General features: G+C 42.2%; 1 long non-coding RNA gene across 1 annotated transcript in view; it reads right to left on the reverse strand.

The window, feature by feature from the left end:
- LOC109852741 overlaps positions 1-14475 on the reverse strand; it is a 126704-nt gene that overhangs the window by 97659 nt on the left and 14570 nt on the right. The window contains exon 2 of the long non-coding RNA XR_002250031.1: positions 5242-5316. This is a non-coding gene — a long non-coding RNA (uncharacterized LOC109852741). The remainder of the gene's footprint in view (positions 1-5241; positions 5317-14475) is intronic.

Genomic DNA, 14475 nt, shown 5'->3' on the forward strand with positions numbered 1-14475 from the left:
TCTCCTTCGCTTTTCCGAGTATCATAGGTATCCATGACGACGCGATGACAGTGTCTTCTAGTTGTCGACATCAAAGAGCCTGTCGAGTATTAGTGACAGAAATCGAAGCCAGTCCGGTGGGAGAGAGATGGTCGGTTAGATAGATCGAGATACGTCAACCATCACCCTCCCGCCGTCGAAGCGTAAGAGGTCGCGAAAAGGGATGGCAAATCGGGGATAGGCGGATGCGAAACGGAGAGGGTCACAGCACGTAGTACCCCTTGAGCTATTGATCAACGACGACAAGTTACCGACAACACGCCCTCTTAATTAAACCCTCTGGGAATACGAGACGAGCGTCTATATGGGCGCGGGTGCAGGTCGTCCACGAGTATCCTGTGAAACCGCCGCTGTCGTTGCCGTCGAGACCGTGCACGGAAGACAACTAGACGTCTCAAGTTTGAACAGCCTTTTCACCGAAACGAAGTCCTCGAGACCCTCAGGCAGTTCGAAACGTTAATAACTTACTCCGTTCCCACGATTGGCGGCCGAGCAACCTTCCCTTTTGTGCGCTTTTTTTTCCCTTCGTTCTTCGCTCGTCCTTGCCTCGTGTCACACTAAGTTTGAACAATCCTCGGAGTTTGAACGACGCGACACAATCTCTTAACGTTCTTTCCCGCGTCAGAGCGAGTTGTCAAATGCAAAAACCGCACGTCTGGCACGTCCGATGAAGAGCTCGTAAGTCACTGCGCAAGTTTGCGCTCTTTACATTTCGCTTGGGAGTCGAGATGCACTTTCTTTCGTCGATGTGGTTGAGTTTAACATTAACTATTACATCTCAAATGTCAAAGCTTGCCTGATGACCTCTAGCTATCCTTAATTATATAAGTTTGACGTTCTACTCGCACACGCGCGCGCGCATGTCTTCTAATTCTATTTCTCTTGCTAACTTTATTCACGACGTCCGCTCTCGTGCGAAAGTTTCTATCGAGTTCTGGCACGGGCGAGGTAACGCGAAAGAGATTGCGATTCCCGGAGAATGAGAGAAATTCTTCCGTAGAACGGCACACTTACGCGACCGCTGTTTATTTTATTAACACCGTGTGGTCGAATCAAGGAAAGATTGTATTGAAAGTTTTATTTATTTGAAAATAGAATTTATTTTATAAATCATGTGTAATAATATACATCTTCAGATATATCAGTATTTCACAAGGATATTTTAGACTAATAAATCACACCAGAGTGTGGTACACCAGAGTTCGGCGTTCGGTTAACATAAGAGAACAATTCGTAGTTACAGTTTCAACGGGCGAAGTTAATTATTTGTTTGTCCGACCCGATAATAAAGCGCTCGCTGTTGCGAGCGGCATCAATCCCGGGAGAATTCCGAGAATATCTTTCGCACAACTAAGGAGTAGTAGTAAGTAGTTTCGTGCTTAGAGGGATGTGAGATTGGAGGGAGCAACGCTTACGGTATTTCGACAGATGAGGGGCGGAAAGACGCGGAAGGAGGCGAGAGACTCGGGACTCGTTCGTCGAGTAATTAGCGACGGTAGCGAGAGGAACGGTTTATTAGCGCGGAAAGTGCCGAACACCGCCGGGGCAAATATTCTCGCGCGCAATGCAGCCGCGGGAGGTGCGCGGGGATGTGAGCTAAACTTCCGGTAGGTATCCAGCCCTCATTTCGAGCAAACGGTGGTTGCGCATCCTGCCGTGGATCCTACTAACACTGTGCCAACGTTGACACCATACACCGGCGCTAATGGGAACGAAGCGAACTCCGACGCGCTTTGCGAAAAGGCGCCTTCGACTGCTGCTGCGTCGAGAGAATGCGATGCGAAAACAATGTCCATTAAAACGATGCTAATATTTTCTCTTCCGTAGAAGAAGTTGAAGTTAATCTTGACTAATCGTATTTCAGGTTTTTCTAATAATTATTGCGCACATCGATTTTATTTTTCTATTCTTTAATTGTCACTGCTCTCTAGTGATATTTGTTGTTGTTGTTTTTTTTGAAAATATCGCAATTCTCCGCGCGCCGAAAAGTGATGAGAACGAAGAGAATTTTATCGGAAACTTTCGATCGTTTCGCCGACGTATCTTTTGCGTTACGATTCTTTCTCTCTTCGAGTTTCTTTCCAGTGTCCGAAAAAGGAATCGCGATGTGTAAGAATAGGCAGTAAATTCCGAACAATAACTGTTCCGCGTTCGCTCAACCCTTTGCTCGGGGTAATACTGCCAGAAGCGCACTTCAGACGTTCGCGCCATAAGTTCAGAGAATGGGGAGAGCGTCGTGATACGACTGTGCTGGAGAGTTCTGTAAACAGCGCAATGCTCGACGGAAACGGAATTGTCTGATGTCAACGGAGTGGTAAGAATTAAAAAGTTATTGCAAGATCTCTCTATTTCTCTCTCTCTTATTCTTTCTCTCTTTCTCTTTAGGGGAAAGACGAAATAAAAGAAAAGACGTGTAGACAGATATAAAACGGATCTCAGAAAACCCATCTCGACGGCAAAAGGAGAGAAGTCCTGAAAGAATAATCCAGTAACATGTACAAAGGAAAGTTGAAAAGTGAATTCGCAAAATCATATATTTTATTTAAAAAATTTATATACAGAATTCGGTTTATTCATCTTATTATAACTTTGGAGGCTTTGTATTTTCGCCGTCAAAACGCTTCGCGAAATTCAATCCGCGAAGAGAACAACATCTCATTGCGTTTCTCTCTGTACGAGTATCCCGCTTTTGCGAATATTTCGCTCAACAATTTCCATGTATATAAATTAAATGCCGCTCCCGGCCAATATGAATTTCAATATAAATCACGCTCCATAGTCCGAAACTTGGGGAGAACGTCGAAGGCGAGGGCGACCTATTAAAAAGCCATATATATCCCGTTGCTCTTGCAGAAGCACGGTGAAAGGGTAAATTTCATAGAACTTGCTTCCCGAGCCTTTACTTCGTAGCGTCCGAACTGCTGCTGGCAACTCTGGATGAATTTTACATGAATCCGTTTTCCCTCCATGAGCGCTCGCGCTACGAAGTTAATAGCAGCAAAAAGAACTTTGCCGCTAGACCGGCTCGTTAAAAGAAAAGCACGATTCGCCATGATACGCGTCCCGTAGGATATACGCCACTTCTTTCCCGTACGTTGTTCGTCGTACGTTGGTCTCAATCGCGCGGTCTCCGGTCGTTTCCGTATGCCGGAAGTCACTCTTGTTCTTTTCCTACGTGTCTACTCTGCGTTGATTCGACATTACGTTCGAAAGAAACAAATAAAAGAGAGGCTTCTACGTTTCCGTTAGGTGAAAGTTTCTCTCGAACGACGGTCGCGTACTTTTGAGATAGTCCTCATTTGTGCTCTTCCATCATCGACCTCCCGTCGCTTTCTCTCCGTCCTTGGCCGCGCCATCGGGGAGAAGGATGACTTCTATTCGGGACTTCCTTCCCCAGACACTGAAAGCAAAGCTCCCTATCGGCAATCAGACGATTCTCTGGCAGCTACCTTTTACGAAGGCTTTTGATATAGATCTAAGTCTTCACGGCGTTCGAGGACGATGTAGGAAAGATATGTGTTCTACAAAGAACTTCGATAATTCTTTCTTTATCTTCTAATTTTGGAAACCCTACTCTTGCAACTTTTATTCGTTCTTTTTATTGCTACAATATATTTCGGTCAGGTTTTCGCATCTCTACGTGTGAGGTATCATTTATAATTTATTAAACATGACCAAAGCCAACAGAGAGAAGCGTGTTATTTTATTTTACATATTTTGCAGATGTAACTTCGAACTCGCTCTTTTTCTGTTGAATAATTGACAGCAGCTCTTTTTTCTCGAAACGCGGTGAAAATATTTTTTAACCTAAACAACTTACCGATCCACAAATCAGAACTCCGACATTTGTCCATTTAAAAGTAGATCTAAAATACATAAGTTCTCACACTAATTCTAGTTTTGGTTTAAAGTATGCTGGTCACACAACTGTATTTATTTAACTTTATTACAAGACAGCGAAGGAAAAAACGAGAAAATAGCCAGCTACGAATTTGAAAGCTTAACAACGAAACTCGGCCGAGGTACTTTGCTGCATGGAAAGTAGACTCATGAATTCGGTTGGTCCAATTTCAGCACGAGCAGATAGACTGATCCGAGTAAGACTGCTTCTTAATATTGCACATCTTTTAAAACAGTTTTCATGAATATTAAATAACTGCACGACTCCGTCAAATATTGACACGACTGATTTGTTTATCTTATTACGTTTTGCCGAGTCGCCAATTTGTGCGAGTATCGATTGACGTTCCCAATTTACGGAATTATCCGGAAATACTTTTTAGACTCGCGTAAAAAACAAACAAGAATACATTGCTCGAATGGTAGCGTTCTATCTACAATTATACAGCGCGTCGTTAACTTTCTTCTCCGAGCTGTATCGGAAAATGCATCCATAGTATACAATAAACAATGCGAAATGCCACGCTATTGAGACCGATACAAATAAAAAAAGATAAAAAATATCCACTATCCTCTTTTACAAATAACGAGGAAAGTTCTTAACAAACCTGAGAAGATCGTACAATTGCAAAATATCTCGGATAATGAGATACGAAACAACATATTAAGTACAAATAAATCCACGCTTTGTTTTTTTTTAATTTAACTTAGTTTTTGGAACAAACAGCTCTTTAGATTGTTGCATCATCAATGAGATGGCAAAGCGCAATCCACGAAATAAAGTCAATATCTTTGCGATTAACCATTCTGGACAAATAATCGCAGACTGCTTTTTGCAGAAATGAAAAATGCCGAATGTCGCGACGCCGATAGAAAGAGTGGAGACTGGAATAGAACGAAAAGATCAACGAAAACGTCGTCGAGATTATTTTGGGTATATAACGGGTGTCGGAAAGTGGCCGTTACTCGCCTCGCGCGACGGACTAACCGGATCGAACTAATCCGGAGAATCCAACGTGCGGATCGATACCTCGATATTTAGAATTATTGTCGGATCGCGGAAAGTTCCGTTCTCCGGGCCTTGTAATCGATGTAACGTCGCCCGGTTTATTGGCCCGGTCCATTAACCACCGTTCGGTTTGTGTGTACACACCTCGATGGTACCGTCGTAACGAGAAAACGGATGGCCGAGAGTGAGGATGTTAAATGTGGTGTTACGACCGTCAGTTGCGAGTGTGTAATATTAGATACGATATCGTCTCCGTCGCATGGAACTATTTTTTGCACAGATAAGATACTCACAGATTCAGGGAATTCCATGCGGGCATTCTCGTTCTATATTCTTGCATCGACGGTTGACCGTTTTCTAACGAGGACCTGCAAACAAAGAAAAAACCAAAAAATAGATTCATTCATATTAACGAGTCGGATTGTGAAAAAAAAATAAGAAACAATACACAAAATTTCAAAAAGAAACACGGCCAGTAGAGAGAATCGCAGAAAACAAGAAATGTAAAATATACTGGATACAGAATGTAAATTCACAACGATGTAGAGAACAAAAATATGGTAACAAAATCGTTGAACTTGAAAGAAAAGAATTTGTGTTATTTATTTTTTTTTGTTTGAAAAAAATTAAAAAAGCTTGTCGTAATATAGCGTAAGTTCGTGATACGTGAGAAAAGAAAAACGTGTTGGAAAAATGTTTGAAACAAAGTAAAAATGCAATCGTCAACATGGAAGAAAAAGTTTATGTTACGCGCGTGAGAATGTTCCAACAGTTAAACGTCATGCGTAACACATTATATTTGTATCGCGTTGTGTTAATTAAACAATACGATGTGTACGTTTACTTTGTTCTTCAGGCTCAAAGAACGTACTGGACGCCGCGCCGCCAAAAAAAAGAGAAAAGAAAAGATAAACCGCCGAGACTGACGCCGCGGCTCGCTGTTCCTGTGAAACAGAAGAGGATGAACACGGCGACGAAGAGTTGCGAAGAAACAGCCTGAGATAATAGGGCGAGTCACTCGGCAGTACGAATGAAGTAATTTATTTTACTTCACCTGCGATCCTTATCGGAGCGCCGAGCTTATTTAAGCGGCCTTCGTCGCAATAAAAAGCAAAGAGAACGAGAGGGATAGGTTCTGAGCGCGTTCAGAAGCGAGTCGGTCGATGGGAACAAGTGAGGGTGTTCACCCAATCGCGTCGCGTCCGCGCCCTCGCTCCTCGTCGATTTATTTACCGACCGCGTTCGATGTTTTACGGCAGGTCAAACGTAGAATCTGCGACTCGAATCGCAATGATGAGCCCGCGTGACTAACCCGCACACGCCTCTCTAATTATAGTTAATCCCGTCTAGTTGTAATAGCAATGTGATTGCATGTTTAGTACTGTCCGGGTCTCCCTATCCGTTGTTTGATAATAATCATCCCCCAACTGCAGTTCCACTATTACCGGTATTCCCTTGTTCCTCGATCACGAATCTTGTCTATGGTTTTCCCCCGGGGACAGGTTATTTTCCTCGAACATATTTATTCCATCGCGAATGGAAGTCCAATATGCTGTTGATATACATATATGCACGTAGTCGCTTCTCCACCAGTGCGGAGACATTTTGCTTCGCGCGCATATGTCGAGTAGCTCGATATTGCATCGAACATCATAACTTAGTTTCTTCAAATTATGTGTTTTAAATATTTTCCGTCATAAGATAATTTAGATAGTTACAAGTACACAGGCGAGATTTATATAATTGCGAATAATTGAAATTTATTCCAAATAAGAGATGTTACGTAGCAATTAATATCATTCAGCATAAAAAGTGATGGAGAGATATCTTTTGTATTTATTTAATTTCTTCAGATTTCAACCTAACGAATTTTACACGCGAACTAAGAATTTTTTTTAACGCGTTGTAACTCGTATAATAGCGACGTTAGATTAAGATGCCGGGAAGAAATTAAGATACTGTCCTAAAAACCGTTTTTAGCGCGCCGTTATCTACTGTCTGACCTTATCAGTGTGCGCTACTACTTAATGTGCACGGGGCGCCGGTCGCGAGTGTCCACCATTCACTGCGACACCTCACGACTTATAATTTACATTCGCGTTGTAATTCATTAATCACGGTGATTACGTGACCAGGACTTATTTCCGCGTTTCCTTTCGTTGTAGACATGCCGGACAATTAACAGGAAAATCGCTTACCTTTTAAACAGCGGTAACGAAACATTGCGGTTAATAGCGCGGATAAAGACATCCAACGGATAGCTCATTTTTACGTCGCGTGACCAACCGTTTTCTCGCTTTGCCTGTCTCCTTCTTCCTCTTCTCTAGTTTACGTCTTGTGTGTATAAAAGTGTCCCGCATATACATATATATATATTTTTATATATATATATATATATATATATATATATATATATATATATATATATATATAAACAAGTTTCTTTTTATAGGAACGCACAGAGAGAGTCTCGTGGCGGCTGTCACGCGAGCGAAAGAACGGTTGAGCGCGAACGGTTGAGCGACACACCGTTTGACGCAAAAATGCGCTGAACGCTTTTAATATTTTCCGATACGTCGACCGCGTTGTGAGTGTCGTGGTGATGTCTTGACATCCGTGAAGGTGGCGCGTTCACGTCGACACGAAGGTGTACATTTATACCTATCCCTGGCACACCGTCCCGGCACGTATGTACCGAATAAAAGTCACAGACAGTTTACTGTTGCAGCTACTAGAAAGTTACGTGGCGACTGACGTGATCGTGTAATCTGTTACAGCATCAAAGTGACGTTCCCTGCGCGATCGTATAACTGTGATTTATTTCCGTTATTTTTCTCCCGTGATTTATTTCAGCCCCGATTCGCGTCTCTTTCTTTCCGCGCGCGAAACTCTCTTCGCGCACTCGCGAAAATCTTCTGTAGTTCCCGTCGAAGGGAAAGTTATCTTATTGAATTGAAAAGCTGCGACTGTGCCACTTAGAGGACGCTGACGTTGTATTTTATCGGACAGTTTGCGCGTTTGAAGATTGTGTGTGTATCCTACGCAGCACAAACTAAGCACCCCAAAGGATTGTAACGTGTGTGTATACGTCGTTGATACTCTCGGTGAAGAGTATCCGGGACCACGAGGAAAATTCCTATTTACTGGCAAATAGCCAATAGCGAATACCAATATTAGCGAGCTGCAAATATTGCCGAATCTCGCAGCCTGCTGGCCACGATGAGAGATCTGGATGTACGTCGTCCGTTCCGGTAACACGCGGCGACAGATTGCTCGCGTTCCAATTACGTACGTCTCCATAGTATAACGCATCGATTTATGATTCGCGAGCGCGACAAGCACGAAGGTTGGAACGGCAAGCTTCGTTTTTTTTTTTTTTATTTTTTTTTTTTTACAAACACGCTTACGCGTTGTTTAAGCTTTTTACGCACGTGAGATTCGACCCCACCGGCTTTTTAGCCGATAACTTCATGTAGATATAAACCGTGTAATTATCGCGAATTTATTACCACGCCATGCGTGATGCTGCGTACGCTCATACAAGTTACATTAGGTTGATGTAATCGTGTTATAACTCCATCATGCAAACGCTGATATTCCATCCAACAGAAGTTATTGCAACGCTCATTTCTGAATGGATTATTTTGCGCGATATGTCGCGGAAAAGAAAGTAGATATTTAACGTCGCGTCGCTCCGATATTACATGATGGATCGTCGTAATACATAACAGAAATGAAACTTTTTTTTTTTTTTAGAAATACGTTAGGTTAAGCTAGGTTAGAGATATATACGTTTCGTGCAATATTTTTTTTATTAAATTGCAACACATATAACGATAACGTCGACCGGTTGCGTCCGTATCGCGTTTTGTATCGCGTTTCGATTACAAGTCAAGTTACGACTGTTATTCTGCGGGAAAATTGGACATTTAAGGCGGATATTCGAATATAAGCGGAGATTTATTCCACTTTGCGGCGAGATAAAAAAAGGAAACGTGTGACAAGGGAGCAGTCAACGACCGGACCGATATAATTCAAATTTGGTATCTCGGTCGGTGCCAGCGGCAACGTCGTGCATTACAATATCGCGCATAATGCTCGCGAAAAAAAGGTCGACGTACGCGCGAGACGAGGTCTCTGGTAACGTCGTAATATAAATCATCGAGAGCGTCGACACGCGCGTGCTGTTACACCCCCACACGTAAACCGCGCGCGGATAGGTTCATCGTCCATTGACACGAGAGAACGATCTCCTCACTTAAGACGAGCCGTAAGGATGATTGCATCTGACCAGTAAGAACTAAGGAAAGAGGTAAGATGGGTGTTCGTTCGTTTCACTGGAACTATTCGCCAGCCGTAGATACGCGAGTTGGTGTTTATATTGCGCGCAGGCAACTCGCGTAGCGAATCCAGAGCAAAAAGATCCCTTTTATCGTCGAGGATGTGGTTCGTCCCTACCGCTTTGAAATCACCCCTCGCGCATCCTCGTCCGACCATCATCCACCGCGGAGGATTCTTTGCCTCCGGAGATATCGGATGTACGTGCGAGATCTCACGTGCGTGAGTGTGCGTCGCGTGAGTGTGCGTGCTTTATGACGAGCCCGCAGTCATGCAACAGAGATTAGCTGGAGGGAGCGCAACTCGGGAAGTGTTGGAGGTGTTCGACGGAGGCGACGGTGGTGGGTGATGCGGAAGTCAAGGGCGGATTGGCATGGGTGTGGGCGGGAAGTCGAACGATAACATTCAGGAGCGCACCGAGATAACGTAATGTCGGTAATGGTTCGTAGGATCGGGGCTAACAACCCGTAAGAAACGACCCCTTCGATCCGTCCTGGCCGCCGCTCGCAAATGGCCGGACGGAGACGCGATTTGGCTCGTCGTTCCAATTGATTCGAGAGACGCGTTGGCCGCTGTAAATAACACGTCTATCGTCGAAGGAAGGTTAACGACTGTACGTGTGAGGTTATCGACGCCCGTTTCTTCGCAGAGGGTGGCCGGAGAATCACGCGACGACTCCTCACAATACTCGAAAAAAAAAAGGATCTTGATATCGAGATGCAATTATCTCGGAGATCGATGTAACGACACGAACGTGAATATTCTAACGCAATAAAATAAAATTGATTAAATGTAACCTAATTGTTGTCGATATGTGTGTGATCTTTAATATAACTGTGTGTGTAGTATACCTAAAAAAAATTCCACCATTATTACAGAAATTGATAAATCGTATACATATCTCTATAATTTTAGTTAGTATTTCACGAATGCAAACACATTGCCAACTGTGCAACAACACATTAAACGTTTTTTTCGAAATAAATCCATCAAAATTTATTATAATTATTCTCATCATTTGAATAGCTGTCGTTCTTGGCATTCGCGAAATTGCGCCGATAATAGCGGAAATTATTCTTGGTGATGCATATCAACCAAAAAATGCATTTAAATGTGAGCGTCGTTTCAAATTGATCAGCATGTTTCGATAATTATACATGACATTTTCGCGTATCAGAAATGAAATGTGTTAATAATGGTGGGCGCGTGGCAATTCCGCCGCCCGACGATCAATAAACGTCGCGTTAGTTTTTGTTCAAAACTGTTCCGAATGTGTAACGTTTACAATCGTCATACGTCTCGACGGGAAGATGGATGTCGCGGTATTGTATTTACAATCCGCTGGCGAAACTCACGGAGGCATCGATTCGTAAGATGGCAATTTATCAGCCAGTCATTAGGCGAGTTATCCCCCCAAATGGAGTCCTTTATCTACCGATCTGTCTATCTCCTTCAGTGCATTAAGATCTGCCGTTAAAAAATGACATTGCGACGTATGCCGCGACACGTATTTACGACACCCGCTCAATCTCAGGTCGACCCTAATATACGAACGGTTAAGCGTAATAAATAGGACGTAATTTCGCTTCATTTTCCTCTCTCTCTCCTCTTCTGCCGCGCGTCATTCCTTTTGCCGCGTAACCATATTTGCGTCACAAAAAAAAAGTCTGTCTGTGTTACACGGACGGAGAAGGGCGCGAACGGGATGAGAAGAAACCTAGACCGTTAGCAAAATGGGAAGGGAGAGGAGGGGGATTAAAATGGAGTTTGTAAAGACTTGAAAGACGGTTACGTATTAAAATCTGCAGCGCTCGCAGAAACGGGGAAGACGGATCAAAGAGATCGCGCGCGCTCATCGATTGAACGGAAAAGAAAAAATGTTTAATAACTGCAAGTCTCGGCGGCGCGCTTGCGAAAGAAGGGAAGAATAATTGAATCTTTTAAAAGAGAGTTTCATCGTAGATTTAATCTTACAAGCGAATGTTCCTCGATTGTAACAATTTAAAAAAGGCAGATGGAAGAAGAAGCATGGAATATGACATTTATATGTAATTGTATGTACATATACATTTTCTACTTGATAAAAATAAAAGTTATTTCACTTTTTTAAATTCACAAGTTCTTTGTGTAGAATTTCTATTATACTTTTATTATCGGTTTTCCAATATTCCAGCGTTCGAGAACATAAAACTGAAGAGAATTTGTCATTTGCAATCAACCGTCAACCTGAATATGTGACACCCTCGGGTCAAAGTCCTTTGTCACATGCCGCATTCACATCGAGGTGCTTAGCATTACAGATTGGTTCACTTAGACATTAGGCATAACTCGAGACGGTGCGGCACCGCGTCTGCCTGACCGATCCTCGCATATGCATATATATATATGCAACGCATCGACTGAACGAGCCATGCTAGCGCATTGGTGTGCAAATGTTGATATTCCGCCCATCTTGAGTAATTAGAACGGATGGCGCCGCGTCTTCTTGCTCCATCGCATAGCAAAGCTCACGTAATGATTATTGATGCCGGAAATGGGAAGAGATCAACGATGGTTCCTTACCGTAGACGTCTTACCGTAATTACGTTACGCGCTGATTAATTAATCTCTCACTCGGTTATAAAACTAAAAATTCATCACTCCAAATACTACGCCGAGACGGCACCGATATTTATCGCGTCTCAGCTGTTGAGCCGCTGTAATTAGATTTCTTTGATAAACAAAACGCTCTATCTCCTTGATTATACTCTTCTTTTGCGGAAAGTTTAGTTTCAAAAGTGTCAACAAAATTGATTTTACTTTCATATGATGCGAGATTAAAGTTGTTTACACATCACACTACGCGTCACATGAACATTGCGCGAACGATAAAGAATCGTCGTGCCAAAACTCATCAAATTCAAGGTGGATAAAATTGTTCCTCCCTTCAAGGTGATGGTGAGCGATCAGCGACTGTTATAAATCAGATTACAAAAGTCGGCAGAACAGCGATACAGCGTTGCCGTTCTGAAATGGCGGGACATCCGATCCAATTGAGACCGGAACATCTTGTGACACAATGTGTGTGCTAACGAACTGTCTTTTCGTACGTACGATCAATCTCAATTTATAAAAGAAACGCGATATGTATCTTAGGGAATTTTTGTGATATTGTCGATAAACCGTCATACACGTCGTCTTTTTGACATGTAAAATATTTCCATATAAATGTACAAAAATAATATCACCTATGTTTATTCTTCAGTTAACTGAATAAACACGCATGCAAAAATATTGCCAGAATAAATATAAGAGTAAAAAACATGAAACAATAAAGATTTGAATATATTTCTTACAATAGTGTGTACACAATATAAGGATTTAAAAATAAAATAAAATACACAACAGAAAAAGGGATATAAAAGATGAAAAAGAAATAGATAAAATGTATTTTTGTCATAGAATACCTTGAATATCGATTGTTTGAAGTTGTGGACTAAAACAAAAAAGAGTGTATAATCAATGTTCTTTAACGTGTAAATACCAGCATGCAAAGAGAGAGAGAGAGGAAAGAACATCGATAGGGTTTAAATAAATTAAAAGTGAGACGTGTTTCGGCGAAGTTAAAAAATTGGGAAGCAGAATGAAAAAAAAGCGTCATGCAATGGCAGAGTCGAGGTGCCTGGCCGATAAGAATAATAAATTCAGTTACTTTACGGGAGGTTGTATTCATTGTCTCGCGCGATAAAATGGCTGTTGCCAGCACGATACTGAAGGAGCGCTCGCGAGACAGTGATAAATTACGGCAAGGACGGTAGAATCGCATTAGTGCGTGACAAAAACGCGTTGATGTTCGGAAATACAGGTAAAAGATGCTGTTAGTTATCATCGCCGTCCCCTCGTCGTTGTTATCGTTATTTTGTTTCGCTAGCTTTACCCTCGATGCTGCGTATTCATTAAAAAAAGCGATGGCTTTATTCTGTACGCGCTCCACGGAATATCCGGACTCGCGAAACACGGCTTCACCGATAAAGCGAATTTCACCTCCTGGTTATTTTCTCTTGACCCGTCTGCATAGACGAAAGAGTGAGTGAGAATTCGTTACGAGAGAGAATCGTGGGTAAATGGTCTTCATTGTACTTTTAAACGCCTTTCCTTGATATAACTCTCGTCCTTTTGCCACACTATCCTCGCACCGCCGTCCTCTGCGATTATTCAGCGATGACAAACGAGTGTCCCATCTTGTGAGGCTCTCATCCTCGTCCACCATCCACCTTTGCTCGTGTTCCTTATCTGTGATAACTCCAACTCTCACGAGCTACTCCCGAACTCTCTAAATTTAAGCAACGACATATTTTTTTTTCTTTTTTGCAAAATAAATCGACGCTGCGAATTATATAATTATATAATGTAAGAACAAAAGATAAAAAATATTGTAACCAATCTCCTGAGTGAGATATTAGTTGAGTGTCCAATAAATATCTAATAAATATATGTCTGTCGCGTGAAAGTAATATATTATTAAAACTAATGATTTAATTATTTGGTCACTTTAATAACGTGTCATGTATTAATAAAACACAAATGTAATTATTAATAAATAATTATTACCATTTACTATTAAAACTTACATCAATTATGGATATTACAAATATAACGCGAATATCTGACGTGACATTCGTAATTGCGCAAGTTATAATTAATCAGCGCGCTATAATTTTATCAATTTCAATATTAATTAAATAATTATTGTCACATATATAAAAAAGTCAATGAAGGTGTTTTAGTTGTAACTCTCCTATCGAACGATCTGGCTGCCTGTCGTTATTCATCTCGACGTCAATTATTTTTCTTACCGGGGCGGCAAGATAAGCAAGTATCGATCAAGCGTGGGCATCAAGTTCGGCAGGTAATGTACAGTCGGCGTGTGCATTTTCGTGCCCGCGAACGGGTACACAGTATCGAGCGTGCATGTAGATAGATCTCGCGACGAGATAGTAGTCGGCGCGCCTACTACCTTAATTGCAACGTTTGATCGCCGCGCGTTGCACTTGTAAGCTCGCCACCACCCGCTTTACGATGCTTACGTCGACGTGTTTTCGGCCGCGCGCGTTGCTACATGTCAACATCGATCCGGACCGTCTATAGCCGAACACGAAGACGTGTTTGCGAATCCGAGACGCCAGGTCGGTTGTTCGGTGATTTTGTAA

The sequence above is a fragment of the Pseudomyrmex gracilis genome, unplaced genomic scaffold (assembly GCF_002006095.1).
Source record: "Pseudomyrmex gracilis isolate BER0280 unplaced genomic scaffold, ASM200609v1 scaffold_34, whole genome shotgun sequence".
NCBI lineage: Eukaryota > Metazoa > Arthropoda > Insecta > Hymenoptera > Formicidae > Pseudomyrmex > Pseudomyrmex gracilis.